Source organism: Microcaecilia unicolor, chromosome 3 (assembly GCF_901765095.1).
Source record: "Microcaecilia unicolor chromosome 3, aMicUni1.1, whole genome shotgun sequence".
Taxonomy (NCBI): domain Eukaryota; kingdom Metazoa; phylum Chordata; class Amphibia; order Gymnophiona; family Siphonopidae; genus Microcaecilia; species Microcaecilia unicolor.
The window spans coordinates 255276959-255296350 of NC_044033.1; positions in this window are offsets into that span (position 1 = coordinate 255276959).

A 19392-nucleotide genomic window follows, 5' to 3' on the forward strand; every position below is an offset into this window, starting at 1 on the left:
ATGGGCTACACAGTGTTTTAATGCACACTAATCCATTAGCACACCTTAGTAAAAGGACCCCTTAGTGTACAATTATACATGCAAAGTTATGGAATAGTGTCAGTTATGTGTGTAACTTAATTGCTTAATTAGCTGCTAATCTTTGCTTACACCCTACACTGTCAATTAAAATGTTCTATTGTGGATTGTGTTGACATTGTAAGTAATGTAGTATGCCATACTTTGTATTGTTATTTAAGTGCAGATGAACAAAAGAAGGATATGGTTCTCACAATAATAACAAATGGATAAAAAGCAAGGACGATGCAGGCGATGGAAGATGTCTTGTCAATCTATATCAGAAAAGGTCTGTGTCAATCATTAACATCAGTGCGTGGAACAAACGACTTGATGCGTCAGTGTTTCGGCACTAAGGCCTGCATCAGGAGTCAACATTACCAAATCATAGTTGTGACACTGATACACCTGAGTGCACCTTGAAGAGTGGACCAGAGCACCAATAAAATTGTCTCACAGAGAAAGCAAAATGCTTACGTTCGTACCTTGAAAAAACTCCAAGGAGAATTCAATGCGCATGCATAGTGAAGGATTTAAAGGGAGGGCATTCCAACATTTTGCCGCTTGGTATACAAAACTAGTAGTACGGTGAACTGCTATGAATTTACAGCCTGTCTCACTAACACAGACTACTCAATAATTACTGTTGATTCTTTTGGATTCGTATTAAGTAAATGAGACCTTTATTAGAGGAGCTAAATTCTACAATGATTAAGATAAATACAATGATTAGCTCTATACACATAATGATTAGCTCAACAATCATTACATCACTGGTCCCTACATCTAAGCAACGTTAAGAGTTCTTAGACCAGGAAAGGAAGCAATAATATACATACATCACTGATCCTTACATCATTCAAGCTCATAACATCAGCTGGGGGGGCCCGATTCACAGCAAGAGCCAGGAGCTTCTTGGACCAGGAACAGATCCTCTGCGCAGTACTTCTACTCACAGATGAGCCCCCACTCTGATGTGACAAGCCCTCCTTTTTATTAGGCTCTAAGCTCATGTTCAGAGCTAGGGAAAGTTACAGAATGCTTCTAAGGAAAATTACAGAATGCTTCTCTGTTTAGGTAAACAAGCCATACTGTGGGAATGTGGTCACATGCTCCCCAACTCCAGGTGGCCAGGCTGGACCTGAGAAGCAAGTGACATCCTCCCCTTCACATACCAAATTAATTAGAGCTGTGTCTTATCTTCTGCATTCCAACTTATAAACAATCATTTTTAAACAGAATTACTTCTAATCAACAATACAGACGCCGAGTGCACTGGTCGGTCAAGACAGAATTGAAAAACAATCTTTAAAATTCACTTCCATTACATACGGTTTTAAATTTGACTTGCATCAGCACTGAATATTGAAGAGTACAACTATTCCTTGTAACTTACAAGTCAAAGAGCAGCCACACCTTGGACAGAGATCACAGCAGGACACCCTCTAGTGCTACAACTAACAGCTCTTGCAATGGATCTTTTCTGATATAGACTATCCCCGAAATTCTATATATGGCACCTTATGTTGTACACGCTAATTTGACCACATGGCCAAATTGTGTGCACAACTTAATTAACAAACCATTCAGCAACGATAATTGGTACTTAACCAATTCTCAGAGGACAAGCAGGCTGCTTGTTCTCACATGTGGGTGATGTCCACGGCAGCCCCAGGTCTGGAAAATCTTCCTAGCAACAAAGGTTGCTAAAAGCCTTCGAGCGCGCGGGTGCATGCACCGCGCATGCGCGGCCGTCTTCCTGCCCGTCACACAAGAATCCCACTTCAGTCTTCTTTTTTCCGCAGTTAGGAGTGGCTGTTTCGCGGTTGCTCTGTGCCCCAGAGAAGAAGAGCCTTCATTTTCGGCGTTTTTTTTGCCAATTCCCTTCGTTTTTCGTTCGTCTTCAGCTCGCATTTGAGCTGTGTCTTAAAAAAAAAGAGTTTTAGTTTTCCTTTATTTCTTAGTTTTTCTCCATTTAAGTTTCCTTTTGTTTGCGTGTGCGGCCTGTTTTTTTTTTTTTTTTTTTGTTACATTTGTACCCCACGCTTTCCCACTCATGGCAGGCTCAATGCGGCTTACATGGGGCAATGGAGGGTTAAGTGACTTGCCCAGAGTCACAAGGAGCTGCCTGTGCCTGAAGTGGGAATCGAATTCAGTTCCTCAGGACCAAAGTCCACCACCCTAACCACTAGCCACTCCATTTTTTGTGTGCCCTTCTTTTGGCACCATAGCGACTTTTGATTTCGCTGCCGCTATTTTGTCATTGATGACATCGAGGATCGCCAGCGGCTTCAAGAAGTGCACTCGGTGCACTCGGGCAATCTCAGGCACCGACCCTCATGCGTGGTGTATGCAGTGCCTTGGGGCCGATCATCGCCCGGACGCGTGTAAGTTGTGTCTTAGCCTTAAAAAGCGGACACAAGCGTTGAGACAAGCTCAACGGGAACGTCTGTTTGGAGCTTTGCCCAGTACTTCAGCTTCGACGTCGACAGCGGTACCGAGATCAGCTGTGGTGTCGATGTCGGCACCGGAGACTGCATCGATGTCAGGAGCGCAGGTAATGGCTGTCCAGAGACCATCACACGCTGGCAGCAGTGAACCATCGAGTGGGTCTCCACCTGCCTCGAGGGCTCCTGCAGTACAGGCCCATCGGGACCGACCTCTTTTGGACCCAACCCCGAGGAGACGTGTGGATTCCACGTCCTCCTCGTTGGTACCAAAGGGTACCGGTGATGTACCTCAAGCGAAGGCAAAGAAGCACCGTCATCGGTCCCCTTCTCGTCACAGTACTGAGAGCTCCGGGGCGTCGAGGGATTCGGCACCCGGGAAGCATCGACGCCGGAAGGACCGCTCACCCTCCATACAAGAGGTGTCGATGCGCCGGTCTCCGGACAGCCTGGTGCTGCCTCCTCGTCCTCGGCAGATTCTGCCTTCGACTCCTGCACCGATCCCACAGCCTTTCTCGACAGACACTCTTGACGAGCGCCTCCAAGCCATTCTTCCAGGGATCCTGGAAGGGCTGCTGATACCGTCTGTTCCGGTACCGGCGGTGCTTGCGCCTATGGTATCATCGATGGATGTGGCAGCTGGCTCCCCACCTGTGGTGAGGTCTTCGACGTCGGTGCGGCCTCGGCTGCCACCCAAGTTCACTCCCCATCGACATCGATGGAGGGAGCTTCATCGCCGCTGACACGGGAGTCAGCTTCTCGGCATCGCCATCGGGGCCATAGCTCCTCGGTGTTGAGACGGGCTCGGCTTTGGACTGCAGTCAGGGAACTCCTGTCCGATACCGAGGAAGAGGCCTCATGGGAGGCAGAGGAAGACCCAAGATATTTCTCTTCTGAGGAGTCTTGTGGTCTTCCCTCTGACCCCACTCCTTTGCCAGAGAGAAAGCTTTCGTCCTTTGTGTGGGAAACGTCTACGGCCATTCCCTTCCCGGTGGTAACTGAGGATGAGCCCAGGGCTGAGATGTTCGAGGTCCTCGACTATCCTTCACCACCTAAGGAGTCATCCACTGTCCCTCTACATAATGTCCTCAAGCAGACATTGTTCAGGAACTGGATGAAACCATTATCTAACCCCACCATCCCTAAGAAGGTTGAGTCCCAGTATTGGATTCACAGGGACCCAGAGTTGATGAAGACCCAGTTGCCTCATGACTCTGCGGTTGTGGATTCCGCTCTCAAGAGAGCGAAAAGTATGAGAGATTTCACCTCGGCGCCTCCGGGCCGGGAAGCTCGGACTTTGGACTCTTTTGGGAGGAAGGCCTACCACTCCTCTATGCTCATGTCCAAAATTCAGTCTTACCAGCTCTACAAGAGCATTCATTTGCGGAATAATGTGAAGCAATTGGCAGACTTGGTCGATCAGCTCCCTTCGGAGCAGGCCAAGCCTTTTCAGCAGGTGGTCAGGCAGCTGAAGGCGTGTCGTAAATTCCTGTCCAGGATTGCTTACAACTCTTTTGATGTGGCATCCAGAGCCACTGCTCAGGGTATAGTGATGCGCAGACTCTCATGGCTGCGTGCCTCTGACCTGGAAAATCGAGTCCAGCAGCATCTTGCGGATGTTCCTTGCCGGGGGGATAATATTTTCGGTGAGAAAGTCGAGCAGGTGGTCAAGCAGCTCCACCAGCGGGAAACCGCACTCGACAAACTCTCCCACCAGGCGCCTTCAGCATCTACCTCATCAGGTAGACGTTTTTATGGGGGAAGGAGGAATGCTCCCTATACTTATCATAAGCGTAGGTACAATCCATCTTCCCGCCAGCCTGCTCAGGCTCAACCTCAGCGAGCTCGTTCATGTCAACAGCGTGCACCTCGACAGGCCCCTGCAGCTCCCCAGCAAAATCAAGGGACGGGCTTTTGACTGGCTCCAGGCGAGCATAGCCGCAATCAAAGTGTCCATGCCAGACGATCTACCGGTTGGGGGGTGGTTAAAATTTTTTCACCAAAGGTGGCCTCTTGTAACCTCTGATCAGTGGGTTCTTCAAATAGTCCGGTGGGGATACTCCCTCAATTTGATCTCCAAACCTCCAAATTGCCCACCGGGAGCTCAGTCCTTCAGCTTCCAGCACAGGCAGGTACTTGCAGAGGAACTCTCCGCTCTTCTCAGCACCAATGCCACCGGGGCAAGAAGGGCTGGGATTCTATTTCAGGTACTTCCTTGTGCAAAAGAAAACAGGGGGGATGCGTCCCATCCTAGACCTAAGGGCCCTGAACAAATATCTGATTCGAGAAAAGTTGAGGATGCTTTCCCTGGGCACCCTTCTTCCCATGATTCAGAAATATGACTGGCTATGCTCCCTGGATTTAAAGGATGCTTATACACACATTCCGATACTGCCAGCTCACAGACAGTATCTTCGATTTCGTCTGGGAACACAGCACTTTCAGTATTGTGTACTGCCCTTTGGGCTCGCCTCTGCACCCCAGGTGTTCACCAAATGCCTGGCGGTCGTTGCAGCGTTGCTAAGCAGGCTGGGAGTGCATGTGTTCCCTTATCTCAACGATTCACTAGTAAAGAACACCTCGGAGGCAGGAGCTCTACAGTCCATGCAGATGACTATTCAACTCCTGGAGCTACTGGGGTTTGTCATAAATTACCCAAAGTCCCACCTTCTTCCAGTTCAGAGACTAGAATTCATAGGAGCCCTGCTGGACTCGCAGACAGCTCATTCCTACCTTCCCGAAGCGAGGGCAGACAATCTTCTGTCGCTGGTTTCCTTGGCCAGAGCGTCTCAGCAGATCACAGCTCGGCAGATGTTGAGACTTCTGGGCCATATGGCCTCCACAATTCATGTGACTCCCATGGCCCGTCTTCACATGCTCAATGGACCCTAGCTTCCCAGTGGTATCAAGCTGCTGGGGATCTAGAGGATGCAGTCCAGTTGTCCACCGCTTTTCACAATTCCCTGATATGGTGGACAATTCGCTCCAATTTGACCTTGGGACGTCCCTTCCAAATTCCTCAGCCTCAAAAAGTGCTGACTAAGGATGCATCTCTCCTGCGGTGGGGAGCTCATGTAGATGGGCTCTACACTCAGGGAGCTTGGTCCCTTCAGGAATCGGGTCTTCAGATCAATCTCCTGGAGTTGCGAGCGATCTGGAACGCTCTAAAGGCTTTCAGAGATCGGCTGTCCAATAAAATTGTCCAAATTCAGACAGACAACCAGGTTGCCATGTACTATGTCAACAAGCAGGGGAGCACCGGATCTCGCCCCCTGTGTCGGGAAGCCATCCAGATGTGGCTTTGGGCCCGCCGTCACGGTATGTTTCTCCAGGCCACGTATCTGGCAGGCGTAAACAACAGTCTGGCCGACAGGTTGAGCAGGATAATGCAACCTCATGAGTGGTCTCTCAACAGGGCAGTTGTCCGCAAGATCTTCCGAGTGTGGGGCACCTCCTCGGTGGATCTCTTTGCCACTCAGATCAATCACAAGGTCCCTTAGTTCTGTTCCAGACTTCAGGCCCACGACAGGCTAGCCTCAGATGCCTTTCTCCTACATTGGGGGTCAGGCCTTCTGTATGCGTATCCTCCCATACCTCTAGTAGGGAAGACTTTGCTGAAACTCAGGCAAGACCGCGGAACCATGATTCTGATCGCTCCCTTCTGGCCGCGTCAGATTTGGTTCCCTCTTCTTCCGGAGTTATCCTCCAAAGAACAGTGGAGATTGGAGTGTTTTCCAACCCTTATCACTCAGAACGAGGGGGCGCTTCTGCATCCCAACCTCCAGTCTCTGGCTCTCATGGCCTGGATGTTGAGAGCGTAGATTTCGCCTCATTGGGTATTTCTGAGGGTGTCTCCCGAGTCTTGCTTGCTTCCAGAAAAGATTCCACAAAGAGGTGTTACTCTTTCAAATGGAGGAGGTTTGCCGTCTGGTGTGACAGCAAGGCCCTAGATCCTCGCTCTTGTCCTACACAGACCCTGCTTGAATACCTTCTGCACTTGTAATAGTCTGGTCTTAAGACCAACTCCGTAAGAGTTCATCTTAGTGCTATTAGTGCTTTTCATTATCATGTGGAGGGTAAGCCTATCTCTGGACAGCCTTTAGTTGTTCGATTCATGAGAGGTTTGCTTTTGTCAAAAGCCCCCTGTCAAACCTCCTACAGTGTCATGGGATCTCAACGTCGTTCTCACCCAGCTGAAGAAACCTCCTTTTGAGCCACTGAATTCCTGCCATCTGAAGTACTTGACCTGGAAGGTCATTTTCTTGGTGGCTGTTACTTCAGCTCGTAGAGTCAGTGAGCTTCAAGCCTTGGTAGCCCATGCTCCTTATACTAAATTTCATCATAATAGAGTAGTCCTCTGCACTCACCCTAAGTTCTTGCCGAAGGTGGTGTCGGAGTTCCATCTGAACCAGTCAATTGTCTTGCCAACATTTTTCCCGTTCTCATACTCGCCCTGCTGAACGTCAGTTGCATACATTGGACTGCAAGAGAGCATTGGCCTTCTATGTGGAGCGGACAAGCCCCTTCAGACAGTCCGCCCAAATGTTTGTTTCTTTCGACCCCAAAGGGGAGGCGGGCGGGTTGGTGAGAACAATCAGTCTGCTGTCCTCTGAAAATACCTGCTACAGGTAAGTAACTTCGCTTTAGCGGCACTAATTGGCTTTAATTAGAATTAATGTTCACTACTTTCTAGGCGTATTCTATAATATAGTGCATGCAAATTCTAAAACACACAGTCAAAAAGTGGGCATCACCATGGGCGGGTTGTGGGCGTTTCAAAGAACTGTGCACAATATTATAGAATACACCTGATCTGCGCCTAAAGTAGACGCAGGTATTTAGGCCTGATTTAGGTGGCTTGAATGAGTATGCCTAAATTTTAGTCGCAAGAACAGTATGTGAGCATATTCTATAAACTACATGTAACTTTAGGCGATTTATAGAATCATACTAACTGCGTGATATTACAGCACCGATTTTAAGGCGCTATATATAGAATTCCCCCCTATGTGCTTCAAATAAAGGCTGTATGGTCTGACATCTTCCATCACCTCTGTCGTCCTGGCTTTTTATCCATTTGTCCAAATATAGGTGCCAGAAAGATCCGTGCAAAACTCGTATTCTATAAAGCACTCTGTGCCAAGTGCCCCTTATAGAATACAGCCTAACACCAATTCTCGCACTCAGCTGTGAGCATGAGGACTTATACCTGCTGAAACCTGGTGTAAATCTCAGTGTGCAACCTCTGAAATTCTATAATGCTGTGCCTAAATATTTAGACTGCCCCTGACCTGCCCATGCTCCTCCCATGACCACGCCCCTTTCCGGTTGTATATTATAGTGAACAGGCAGATGCACACATAAATCCAAATTAGTGCCAATTAACTAGAATTAATGCCAATAATTAATTTCTTGTTAACTAATTAATTTGCACAAGTATCTGCCCTGCATGCACAATTTTGGGCCTGATTTAACTACATCACATGCCAGACTTATTGAGAAGTTGGCAGCCCGTGCTTGCAGTTCCTGGGACTGGAGGGTAATAATCTCCTGTGGGTTTAGCTCTGACCAGTAGTGTACCAAGGGCGGGACGATCTGTCTCAGGTGCAGGCACCAAGAGGGTGCACGGAGCAGTTGCACGACTGCCCACCCTGCCGGTCCCCTGCCCCCTCTGAAGTTACAGGGGACCAGCAGAGCCAACAGCCGCGTGACTGCTCCATGCACCCCCGTGCTAGGAGGAAGGGTGGTGGGGGTGATCGTGCATTACGTGCCTCAGAGGTGTGTGACACAACGGGGGGGGGGGGGGCGCAGCGGCAACCTGCCCCGGATGGCAAACAAGATAGGTTCTGACAATCCCCAATGGGCCTCATTGGTTCATATTCACAAAACTAATCTTTAGTTTTTGGTTTCAGCTTCAGCCAAAACCAGGCAATAAGTTTCAGCTGAAACTGAAAAAAAGGAGTTTTGGACGGGCTGTAGCTGTCTGTGCTGTATTCTTGCTTTATCTGTATTTATTAGTGTGAAATATGAATGGGGCTGGGCTGTCTGAGCTGTATCCTTGCTTTATGTGTATTATTTGAATCCTCGTTCTCTTAGAGGTAAGCCTCATCTAGTTCATAACCTCGTCCTTACCCATAACCTATCTATTCTCTGTTTGGCTGAAACCTGGCTTACGACTGCAGACAATACCTACGTTAACGCTGCTACCCCATCTGAATTACATGAGCAATCGCACCTCCTGTCGTGGAGGGAGGATTGCGGTCATCTATTCCTTCAGTCTCTGCTTAACAAATTTTGAACCCACTACTCATTCTCTCCTGGAATCTCTATCTTTCCATGTCAGCTCTTCCCCACCTGCAGATCTCTGTATCATATATCACCTGCCACCAGCCACGGTTTCCTCTAGACAAGTGTTACATCAACACTAATTGAACATTGCATTACTGCGTCCCATTCAATCATTCTTAGTGATCTCAATTTACATCTTGACAATCCCACCTCCCTACCTACCCATGACTTTCTTTCCTTGTTAAAAGATCTTGGTCTTGACCAATATGTTCAAGGACCAACTCATATTGGAGGACATACCTTAGATGCTGTGCTTTCTGACACACTATGTCCTGACTCTATGCCAAGTCCACTCTCTACCTTGGACAGACCACTCATTAATTACCTTTTCCTACACCTCCATCTCGCCACCACCTTTCTGCGCACACTCTACGACAAGAAACTTGAGCCTCATTACCACTTCCTCACTTCTCATTTCCTCAGGATTAAAGTTTACCAATTTCTCCAATCTCTCACTAGACAACAAACTTACTGTCTAGAATAATGCCCTCCATGACGGCTTTAATCACTTAGCTCCGGCTGTATCCTGTCCGTGGAAACCCATTACTAGTGCCAGGGGACCCTGGTTCACAACACCCCCTCTAAGACCCATGCCACCAACTGCGGCAGGCAGAGCAGTGATGGTGACGTCTTTCTACTCTGACAACACTAGCAGCTTATAGAAACATTGCCATGTCCTACATAAAAGCCCTGTTCACCGCCAAACAACACTACTACTCGGAACACATTTCTGCTGCACCAAATATGGCCACACTTTATAGAGTGCTGTCCTCACTAACTACTTTTTCTAGTGCTAAGCAACACAGCCTCCTGGCTCCCTCAGCACAGGCCCTAGCATCACACTTTGAAGGTAAGGTTCAATCTCTTTGCCATGCTCAGACCCCGAGTACTTCCTTCCTAAGCCTTGTCACTCTAAAATCACCTAGCACCCGCCTGGAAACTGTTTCAAGCTTTGGTCAACCCACTCAATCTGAGTTGGGTAGGGCCCTCCAAGCTCTTAAACCCATCACTAATACACTTGACCTATTTCCTTCATGAGTTGTTAAGACCTGGGCCGATACTTTACTTCCTTTTCTGCATTCAATGATCACCGCCTCATTAGTAGAGGGTTATATGCCCTCAGCCTGGAAGACAGCACTTGTACGGCCCAAACAAAAGGATCCTTCTGAATCTTCAGGCCATTGTGATAATTATCAACCCATAGCCAACCTGCCCTTCACGGCCAAATTAGTGGACTCCATAGTTATTTGACTTTTTCTCACGTACTCATGTTCTCCACCCTCATCAAACTGGCTTCCGCCCACATCATAACACAGAGACCACCCTCTTGGGTATAATCACCTGTATCAAATGTCAACAGTGCTCTGTCCTGCTGCTCTCTATTGGCCTTACTGCAGCATTTGATACTGTAGATCATTCACTCTTACTACAACGCCTCTCAGACATTGTACCTTGAATGTAGTCTCTTTTCAGGGCTCACAGTCTACTCCATATTCCCTGCCCTCTGGTGTACCCCAAGGCTCAATATGATCTCCCCTACTATTCAACATTTTTCTGGCCCCGTTATTATCTCTCCTTCACTCTCTCGGATTTCTCGCTTTTGTGTATGCAAATGACATCCAACTTCTAAGCACCATAGATCCTTCGGATAGTTCCAAGATAACTGCCACTAATCACAAACTCACTAATATTTGCTCTTAGCTTAAACAACATCGGTTGATACTTAATCCAGGAAAATCATGCACTATCCTTTTCTCCTCCAGACCGGCAACCACGTCTGTTAGTCCAATTCTCTCGGACACTGTTCCTGTTACTCTGTCCAATCAGATCAAATTTCTGGGTGTTCTTCTTGACAGTGCGTTGACCTAGGCTTCACCCCACAATCTCCTCAGTAAATCATCGGGCATTCTTTCATCTCAGATGTATCCGATCCATTAGACTACTCCTGTTGCTCACTGTGGTAATGATCCTGGTTCACTTGTTTGTCATATCACAACTAGACTACTGTAACTCTCTTTACGCTGGTCTTCCTCAACGTGAGCTCAGACGCTTACAACTAATTCAGAATATTTCAATTAAACATCACCAGGCACAAAAAATGCGATCATGTTACTCCACTCTTAAAAGATGTACACTGGCTACCCATTCAATATTGTGTTCGATACAAACTACTCTTTCTGGTTTATAAAATCCAGAGTACAGAGGAGCCTTCCTTTCTTTCTGCGCTTCTTCTCCCTTACATTCCCTCCCAATCTCTACGCTCCTCCTCACAGAATTTTCTAGCTGTTCCTTCCTTTCATGAAATTCCCCTCACAACAATACGTTGCTCCATTTTCTCCGTACAGTGGCCGCAACTCTGGAACCGTCTATCACAGAGCATGAAAGCTCTTCCTACCCTATCTCAATTCCAAACTGACTTGAAAACCCACTTATTTTTGGAAGCTTATGGAATTTAGCCGGGTGTGCATGACAGCAGACCTTCTCCCATCCCATCCTAATGTTTTTTTCCTTCCTCAGTGATGCTGTAGTTATCCCCCTTTGCCTCCTGTGTCGGTTTGTCCTCAGAACTCAATGTATCTTTCCCTTCCCCTTTAGAATGTACGCCACTCAGATACCTGTTTGATGGGCGGGATAGTAAACCCATAATAAAGTTGAAATGTGCATGGAGCTGGACTGTCTGAGCTGTATTCTTGCTTTATGTGCATTATTAGTGCTGTATAATTAGTGTGAGATGTGCACAGGGCTGCAGTCATGCTTTGTATTGGGTTCAGCTCCATGCTTTATTCATGCTGTATGTGCATTATTAGTGCTGTGTTCTTGCTTTATATGTATTATTCTCCGAGGACAAGCAGGCTGAACATTATCACGTATGGGTCGTCATGTGACGGCCCAGAAGACCGGAACTCTTCAAAAACAAGAAACTTCGAGAACGCTGCGTCACGCGGGACAAAGCACACCGCGCATGTGCGTGCAGCTTCCCTCCCGCGATGCAAGCATGCAACGTTAGTTCTTCTTTTTCCGTGACCCCAGAGAGTTGTGCTTGCCGCTACTCTCTTCCGTTTTGGCTCAGGAGAACCGCTTATTTCATGTTTTCAACGCCCTTTCTCTTCATTTTTATTTCCTTTCTTCATTAAAATAAAAAAAAAATGCTTTCTTTCCCTTATTTATTTAGATTTTACTCATTTTTTTTGAAGTTTCCTTTCTTTTTCATTGCGGCCGCGTCTTTTCCCTTTTTTTGTGCCTTTTTATTTGGCACAATTGAGCCTTTTGATTTCGCGGACGCTATTTTTCCGCCCATGTCATCGAACACTCCCAGCAGCTCCAAGCGTTGTACTCGCTGCAACCGGACCATCTCGAGCACCGACCCTCACATGTGGTGTCTTCAGTGTCTTGGTCCCGACCACTTTCCAACCTCTTGTAAGCTCTGCAAGTTGATGAAAAAGTGGACCCAGGTGGCTCGAGAGGCTCAGCATGAGAAACTTTTTTCTGAGCGGTCCTGTCCTTCAACGTCGACATTGGCACCGAGGGCATCGACATCAGCGTCAAGGGAAGCAGCGATGTCGGGAGCGCAGGTAATGGCTGCCAAGAGACTGCATCGAGCTGGGAGCAGTGAGGCATCGAGAGGGTCTCCACCCATCTCGGGGCCTCCTGCTATGCAGGCCCCCCGAGACCGCCCTTTGTCAGACCCAGCCCCAAGGAGACATGTGGATTCCATGTCATCCTCATCGGTACCGAGGAGTCTCGATGACGGGCGTTGAGCGAAGGCGAAGAAGCATCGTCATCGATTTCCTTCCAGACATGGTACTGAGAGCTTCTGAGAGCCGAGTGAGTTGGCACCTGAGAAGCGTCGGCACTGGGAGGATCGCTCACCCTCCATTCAGGAGGTGCTGATGTGTCAGTCATCTGGCAGCCTGGTACCAGCTCCTGAGCCCCCTCAGATTCTGGCACCGACCCCACAGCCTTTTCCGATGGCAGCTCTGAACGAGCGCATCCGGGCCCTTCTTCCAGAGCTTCTGGAAGGGTTGCTTCGTCAGTTGGCCTCGGTGTCGGGGGTGCTTGCACCTCCCGTACCGACTACAGATGGCATCTGGGCCATCACCTGTGAGGAGGTCCCCGCCCCTGGTGCCACTTGCGGTACCGGAGGCAGTTGCCACCCGTGTCGACTCCCCCTCGACGTCGGTGGAGGAAGCTTCACCGGAGTCCAGGCAGGGGTCAACTTCTCCCCCCCCCCCCCCCCCCACGAGGTCTTCGATCCTCGACGTCGAGACAGGCTCGGTTTCGGGCTGCTCTTAGGGAGCTTCTGTCTGATACTGAAGAGGAGCATTCGTGGGAAGAGGAGGAAGACCCCAGGTACTTTTCGGAGGAGGAGTCCTGTGGGCTTCCTTCTGATCCTACTCCACTGATTGAAGTGAGGATGTCGCCACCTGAGAGTCTTACTTTCTCATTCTTTGTGCGGGAAATTTATTTATTTATTTATTGCATTTGTATCCCACATTATCCCACCTCTTTGCAGGCTCAATGTGGCTTACAATATATAGTGGAAAGTGGAAATGAGAGGAGAGTTAATATTAGTGTAACAGAAGTATATTGGGTAATGGAAAGTATGATGAAGATATGATATGGGGCATGTTAACAATGCTTACTAGATATAAGTGGGTTTTTCATATGTTTTAGTCATTGTGGTATGTCTTGTCGAAAAGATGTGTCTTCAGCAGTTTTCGGAAGTTGGTCAGTTCATAGGTCGCTTTTAGGTTACGTGGCAATGCGTTCCAGAATTGCGTACTCATATAGGAAAAGGTTGATGCGTGCATTAGTTTATATTTTAGGCCTTTGCAATTTGGGAAGTGAAGATTGAGGAATGTGCGAGATGATCTTTTGGCATTCCTGGGTGGTAGGTCAATCAGGTCAGACATGTAAGCTGGGGCTTCGCCGTGGATGATTTTATGTACTAAGGTACATACTTTAAACGTGATGCGTTCTTTTAGTGGTAACCAGTGTAGTTTTTCTCGTAGGGGTTTTGCACTTTCGTATTTTGGTTTTCCAAATATGAGTCTTGCTGCTGTGTTCTGGGCTGTTTGGAGTTTTTTGAGTATGTGCTCTTTGCAGCCAGCGTATAGTGAGTTGCAGTAGTCTAGGTGACTGAGTACTAATGATTGTACCAGATTCCGGAAGATGGTTCTTGGGAAGAATGGTTTTACTCTTTTTAACTTCCACATTGAATGGAACATCTTTTTGGTCGTGATTTTCGCGTGGTTCTCAAGTGTTAGGTGCCGGTCGATGGTGACTCCAAGAATTTTCAGGTTTTCCGAAATTGGTAGAGTTAGTTTTGGGGTATCGATGGTGGTGAATTTGCTTGTGTTGTGTTGGGAGGTGAGTACTAGGCATTGGGTTTTTTCTGCATTGAGTTTTAACTTAAAGGCATCTGCCCAGGAGTGCATGATATGTAGACTTTGGCTGATTTCAGAGGAGATTTCTTTTAGGTCTTGTTTGAATGGGATGTAGATCGTTACATCATCAGCGTAAATGTATGGGTTGAGGTTTTGCTTAGATAGTAGTTTGGCCAAGGGTGTCATCATTAGGTTAAATATGGTCGGTGAGAGGGGAGATCCCTGTGGAACTCCACATTCGGGTGTCCATGTGGCTGATGTAGTCGAATTTGATGTCACTTGGTACAAGCGTGTAGTTAGGAATCCTTTAAACCTATTAAGAACATTGCCTCCGATACCGAAGTATTCAAGTATGTGTAGTAGGATTCCATGATCAACCATGTCGAAGGCACTTGACATGTTGAATTGTAGAAGTAATATATTCTTGCCGGTTGCAATCATTTGTTTGAATTTATTCATGAGCGTAACTAGTACTGTTTCGGTACTGTGGTTGGAACGAAATCCTGATTGGGACTTGTAGTATTGAGTGCTTGTTTAGATATTCTGTGAGTTGTTTGGTGACCATCCCTTCTGTTATTTTGGTTATTAGGAGAATGGATGCTACTGGTCTATAGTTGGTTAATTCACTCGTATTTTTCTTTGCATCCTTGGGTATGGGGGTGAGTAAGATATTTCCTTTCTCCTTTGGGAAGAGTCCCTTTTGTAGCATGTAATTCACATGTATCGTTAGATCTGTTATAAAGTGTTGGGGGGCTGATTTCATAAGGTTGTTTGGGCAGATGTCTAGTTTGCAGTGAGATTTGGCAAATCTTTTAAGCGTTTGGGAGATGAGATCTTCCGGTAGTGGCTCGAATTCGGTCCAGGTCCTATCTGCTGGGTATACTCCAGGTTCTGGGTCCAGGCATTCTAGAAGAGCTGTGTATTCAATAGGGCTGGCAGGTATTTTTAGTCGCAGTTGTACTATTTTCTCTTTGAAATACTTCGCGAGGTTATCGGCTTCTGGTACGTCTTTGCTGTTGTTCGTGACTGGTGTGGTGTCTATTAGTTTGTTCACCAATTGGAAGAGTTTGTGTGTGTCCTTGTAGTTTGGTCCAATTTCGGTTTTGTAGTATAATCTTTTGGTTTGTCTTATGGTGTATTTGTATTTTCTTCGGATTTGTTTCCAGGCATTGAGTGTGGGTTCATCTTTCTTTTTATTCCATGCGCGTTCTAATTTCCTAACTTGTGTTTTGAGTTTTTTTAAATCTTCGTTGAACCAAGGTATTGAGTTCTTTCTGTGTGAGGTTCTGATTTGAATTGGGGCGATATTGTCTAATATTGTTTTGCATCTTTTGTCCCATTCTTGGAGGAAGTTGATTGTGTCTGTCTTTGTTGTCCATTCGTTTTCGTAAATCTGTTGCCAGAATATTGCCGGGTCTATTTTTCCTCTAGTAGTGTAGGTTTTTCGTTCTTGTTTTTTGATTGTGGTTTTTGTCCTCCATTGGAGGGAGATGTATGCTTTGTAGTGGTCAGACCATGGTGTGGGTATCCATTTTGTGTCTTCTAGTGTAAGGTTTAGGTCTGGATCGAATTTGTATGCGATAATATCTAGTGTATGTCCTTTCTTGTGTGTCGGTTGTGCATTTGGTACATGAAGATCCCATAATTGTAGGAATTCCTTGCATTCTTGGGTACTTGTTAAGGTAAGATCTTCCAAGTGCAGGTTGATATCGCCTATTATGATAATGTTTGATGTTGAGATGCATGTGTTTGAGATGAAGTCCATAAGGTGTGTTTGAGTGTCTTGCCAGCTCCCTGGCGGCCTGAAGAGTAGGATTGCGTTCAGGTTTTCCTGCAGGTTTGGGTGATTGATTCTTACCGATGCAATTTCGAGTTGAGGTAGGATGGATTCAGCTGTGGTGGTAATAGTGAATTCGGATTTGTATATAATGGCTATACCACCTCCTCTCTTCCCGTTTCTTGTCTCGGGACATTCCATTCCCTTTGGAGGTTGTGGATGAGCCCAGGGCTGAGATGCTCGAGGTCCTGGATTATCCTTCTCCACCTGCAGAGGTTGCAATGGCCCCCCTGCACAATACACTTTAGGAAGTGCTGATGTGGAATTGGTCTTGCCCTCTCTCTAATCCAGTGGTCCCCAAGAAGTCCGAGTCCCAGTACAGAGTCCATGGAGAGCCTGTAATGGTGAAGGCCCAACTTCCTCACGATTCCATGGTGGTGGACTCTGCTCTCAGAAGAGCCAACAGTACTAGAGACTATGCCTCGGCACCCCCAGGCAGAGAGTCTAGGACCTTGGATTCTTTTGGGAGGAGAATGTATCAGGCCGCAATGCTCACTGCCAAGATCCAAACATACCAGCTTTACACGAGCATTCACTTACGGAACTCGATGAGGCAATTGTCCAGTTTAGTTGAAGCACTTCCTGCGGAGCTTGCTGAACCTTTTCACCAGGTGGTTAGGCAGCAGAAGGCGTGTCGCAAATTGCTGGCCAGGGGGGTCTTACGACACTTTTGATGTAGCATCCCAAGTAGCTGCTCAAGGTATAGTGATGCACAGACTCATGGCTGCATGTCTCTGACCTGGATCAGAAGACCCAGCAGCGAATGGCGGATGTTCCTTGCCAGGGGGATAATCTCTTTGGTGAGAAAGTAGAGGATATGGTTGATCAGATGAAAATGCATCATGATGCCATGGATTCTCTCTCCCGCCGGACGTCTTCTGCTACTGCCTCCTCATCCAGGAGGTTTTTTGGAGGGAGGAGGAGTGCTCCCTATTCCTATAGTAGGTGTAGGTACACTCCTGCTTCTCGGCAGCCGGTTCAGGCTCAGCCCCAGCATGTGCGTTCTCATCATCGCCGTGCACCTAAGGCCCCTAGGACTCCCCAGCAAAAGCAAGGGACGGGCTTTTGACTGGCTCCAGTGCAGCATAGCCGCAGTAAAAGTGTCCATACCAGGCGACTTGCCTGTCGGGGGGAGGTTGATATTTTTTCACCAAAGGTGGCCTCTTATAACCTCCGACAAGTGGGTTCTTCAAATAGTCTGGTTAGGATACACACTCAATCTGGCATCCATGCCTCCAAATTGCCCACCGGGAGCTCAATCCTTCAGCTCCCAGCACAAGCAGGTACTTGCGGAGGAACTTTCTGCCCTTCTAAAGGCCAATGTGGTCGAGCCCGTTCCACCAGGGGAAGAAGGGCTGGGATTCTATTCCAGGTACTTCCTTGTGCCAAGAAAACAGGGGGGATGCGTCCCATCCTAGACCTAAGGGCCCTGAACAATTTCCTAGTCCGAGAAAAGTTCAGGATGGTTTCCCTGGACACCCTTCTTCCCATGATTCAGGAAAATGATTGGCTATGCTCTCTGGAATTAAAGGATGCCTATACTCACATCTCAGTGCTCCCAACTCACAGGAAGTACCTTCGATTTCGGCTGGGAACTCAGCACTTTCAGTACTGTGTACTGCCCTTTGGCCTAGCATCTGCGCCCAGGGTCTTCACAAAGTGTTTGGCGGTTGTTGCAGCATCGCTACACAGACTGGGAGTGCATGTGTTCCCTTATCGCGACGATTGGCTGGTGAAGAACACTTCGGAAGCAGGGGCTCTATGGACCATGCAGATGACTATTCAACTGCTGGAGCTACAGGGGTTTGTAATAAATTATCCCAAGTCCCATCTTGTTCCAGTGCAGAAATTGGAGTTCATTGGAGCTCTGTTGAATACAAGGACATCTCGAGCTTATCTTCCCCAGGCAAGGGCAGATAATCTTCTGGCCCTAGTGTCCGTGCCTCGGGCGTCTCAACAGATCACAGCTCGGCAGATGTTGAGACTTTTAGGGCACATGGCCTCTACAGTTCATGTGACTCCCATGACACGCCTACATATGAGATCAGCTCAATGGACCCTAGCTTCCCAGTGGTGCCAGGCCACAGGGGATCTAGAGGATGTCATCCATCTTTCCACCGACTTTTGCAGTTCCCTTCAGTGGTGCTGCAGAATCTGTTCGGGGTTTAGAATCCAACTCCACCCTCCTAGGCCCATTTATGTTTTGTTCCAGGCTGCACTCTCACTTAGTTGTGTTTCTTTTTAGGTCAATCTATGTTATGTCCTCGCCGTTGCGAGGCCCAATTGACCAAAGTTCATTGTTTTTGAGTGAGCCTGGGGGCTAGGGATACCCCATACGTGATAATCTTCAGCCTGCTTGTCCTCGGAGAAAATGAAGATACATACCTGTAGCAGGTATTCTCCGAGGACAGCAGGCTGAACATTATCACAACCCTCCCTCCTCCCCTTTGGAGTTGCTCTCTCTTTCTTGTTTTGCTCTTTATTAACTAACATCGCATGCTCGCGTCCCAGGCGGGAAGCTGCTCGCGCATGCGCAGTGCGCTTTGTCCCATGCGACACAGCGTTCTCGAATATTCTTGTTTTTGAAGAGTTCCAGTCTCCTGGGCCGTCGCGGACGACAACCCATACATGATAATGTTCAGCCTGCTGTCCTCGGAGAATACCTGCTACAGGTATGTTATCTTCATTTTGGTGTGAGATGTGCACAGTGCATGGGGCAGCAATCATGCTTTGTATTGGGTTCAGCTCCATGCTTTATATGCATTATTAGTGCTGTATTCTTGCTTTATGTGCATTATTATTGTGAGTTGTGCACGGGGCTGCAGTCATGCTTTGCATTGGGTTCAGCTCCATGTTGTATTCATGCTCTATGTGCATTATTAGTGCTGTATTCTTGCTTTATATGTATTATTTGTGTGAGATGTGAACAGTGCATGCGATAGCAGTCATGCTTTGTATTGGGTTCAGCTCCATGCTTTATGTGCATTATTATTGTGAGATGTGCACGGGGCTGCAGTCGTCCTTTGCATTGGATTCAGCTCCGTGCTGTGTATCAGAGCTGCTATTGGAGTTGAGAGGAGGGCAGGGCAGGGACCAGGGTGCGTGTGTGTTGGTAGGGATTATAGGCAGAGGCGCGCAGAGTATCATCAGTGAGTAAGATGATGCCGACGTGCGTCTCTGGGATTTCTTGCAGGGACTCTTTTGTCTCGCCGCCTTCTTTTTCCCGCCCTTTTCTGCAGTCGCTTAGTGGAGCGGAGAGTGACCGTTTGAAGAACAAGCCTGCACCGCGGAGGGATCTGAGCGACTGCGCTAGTTG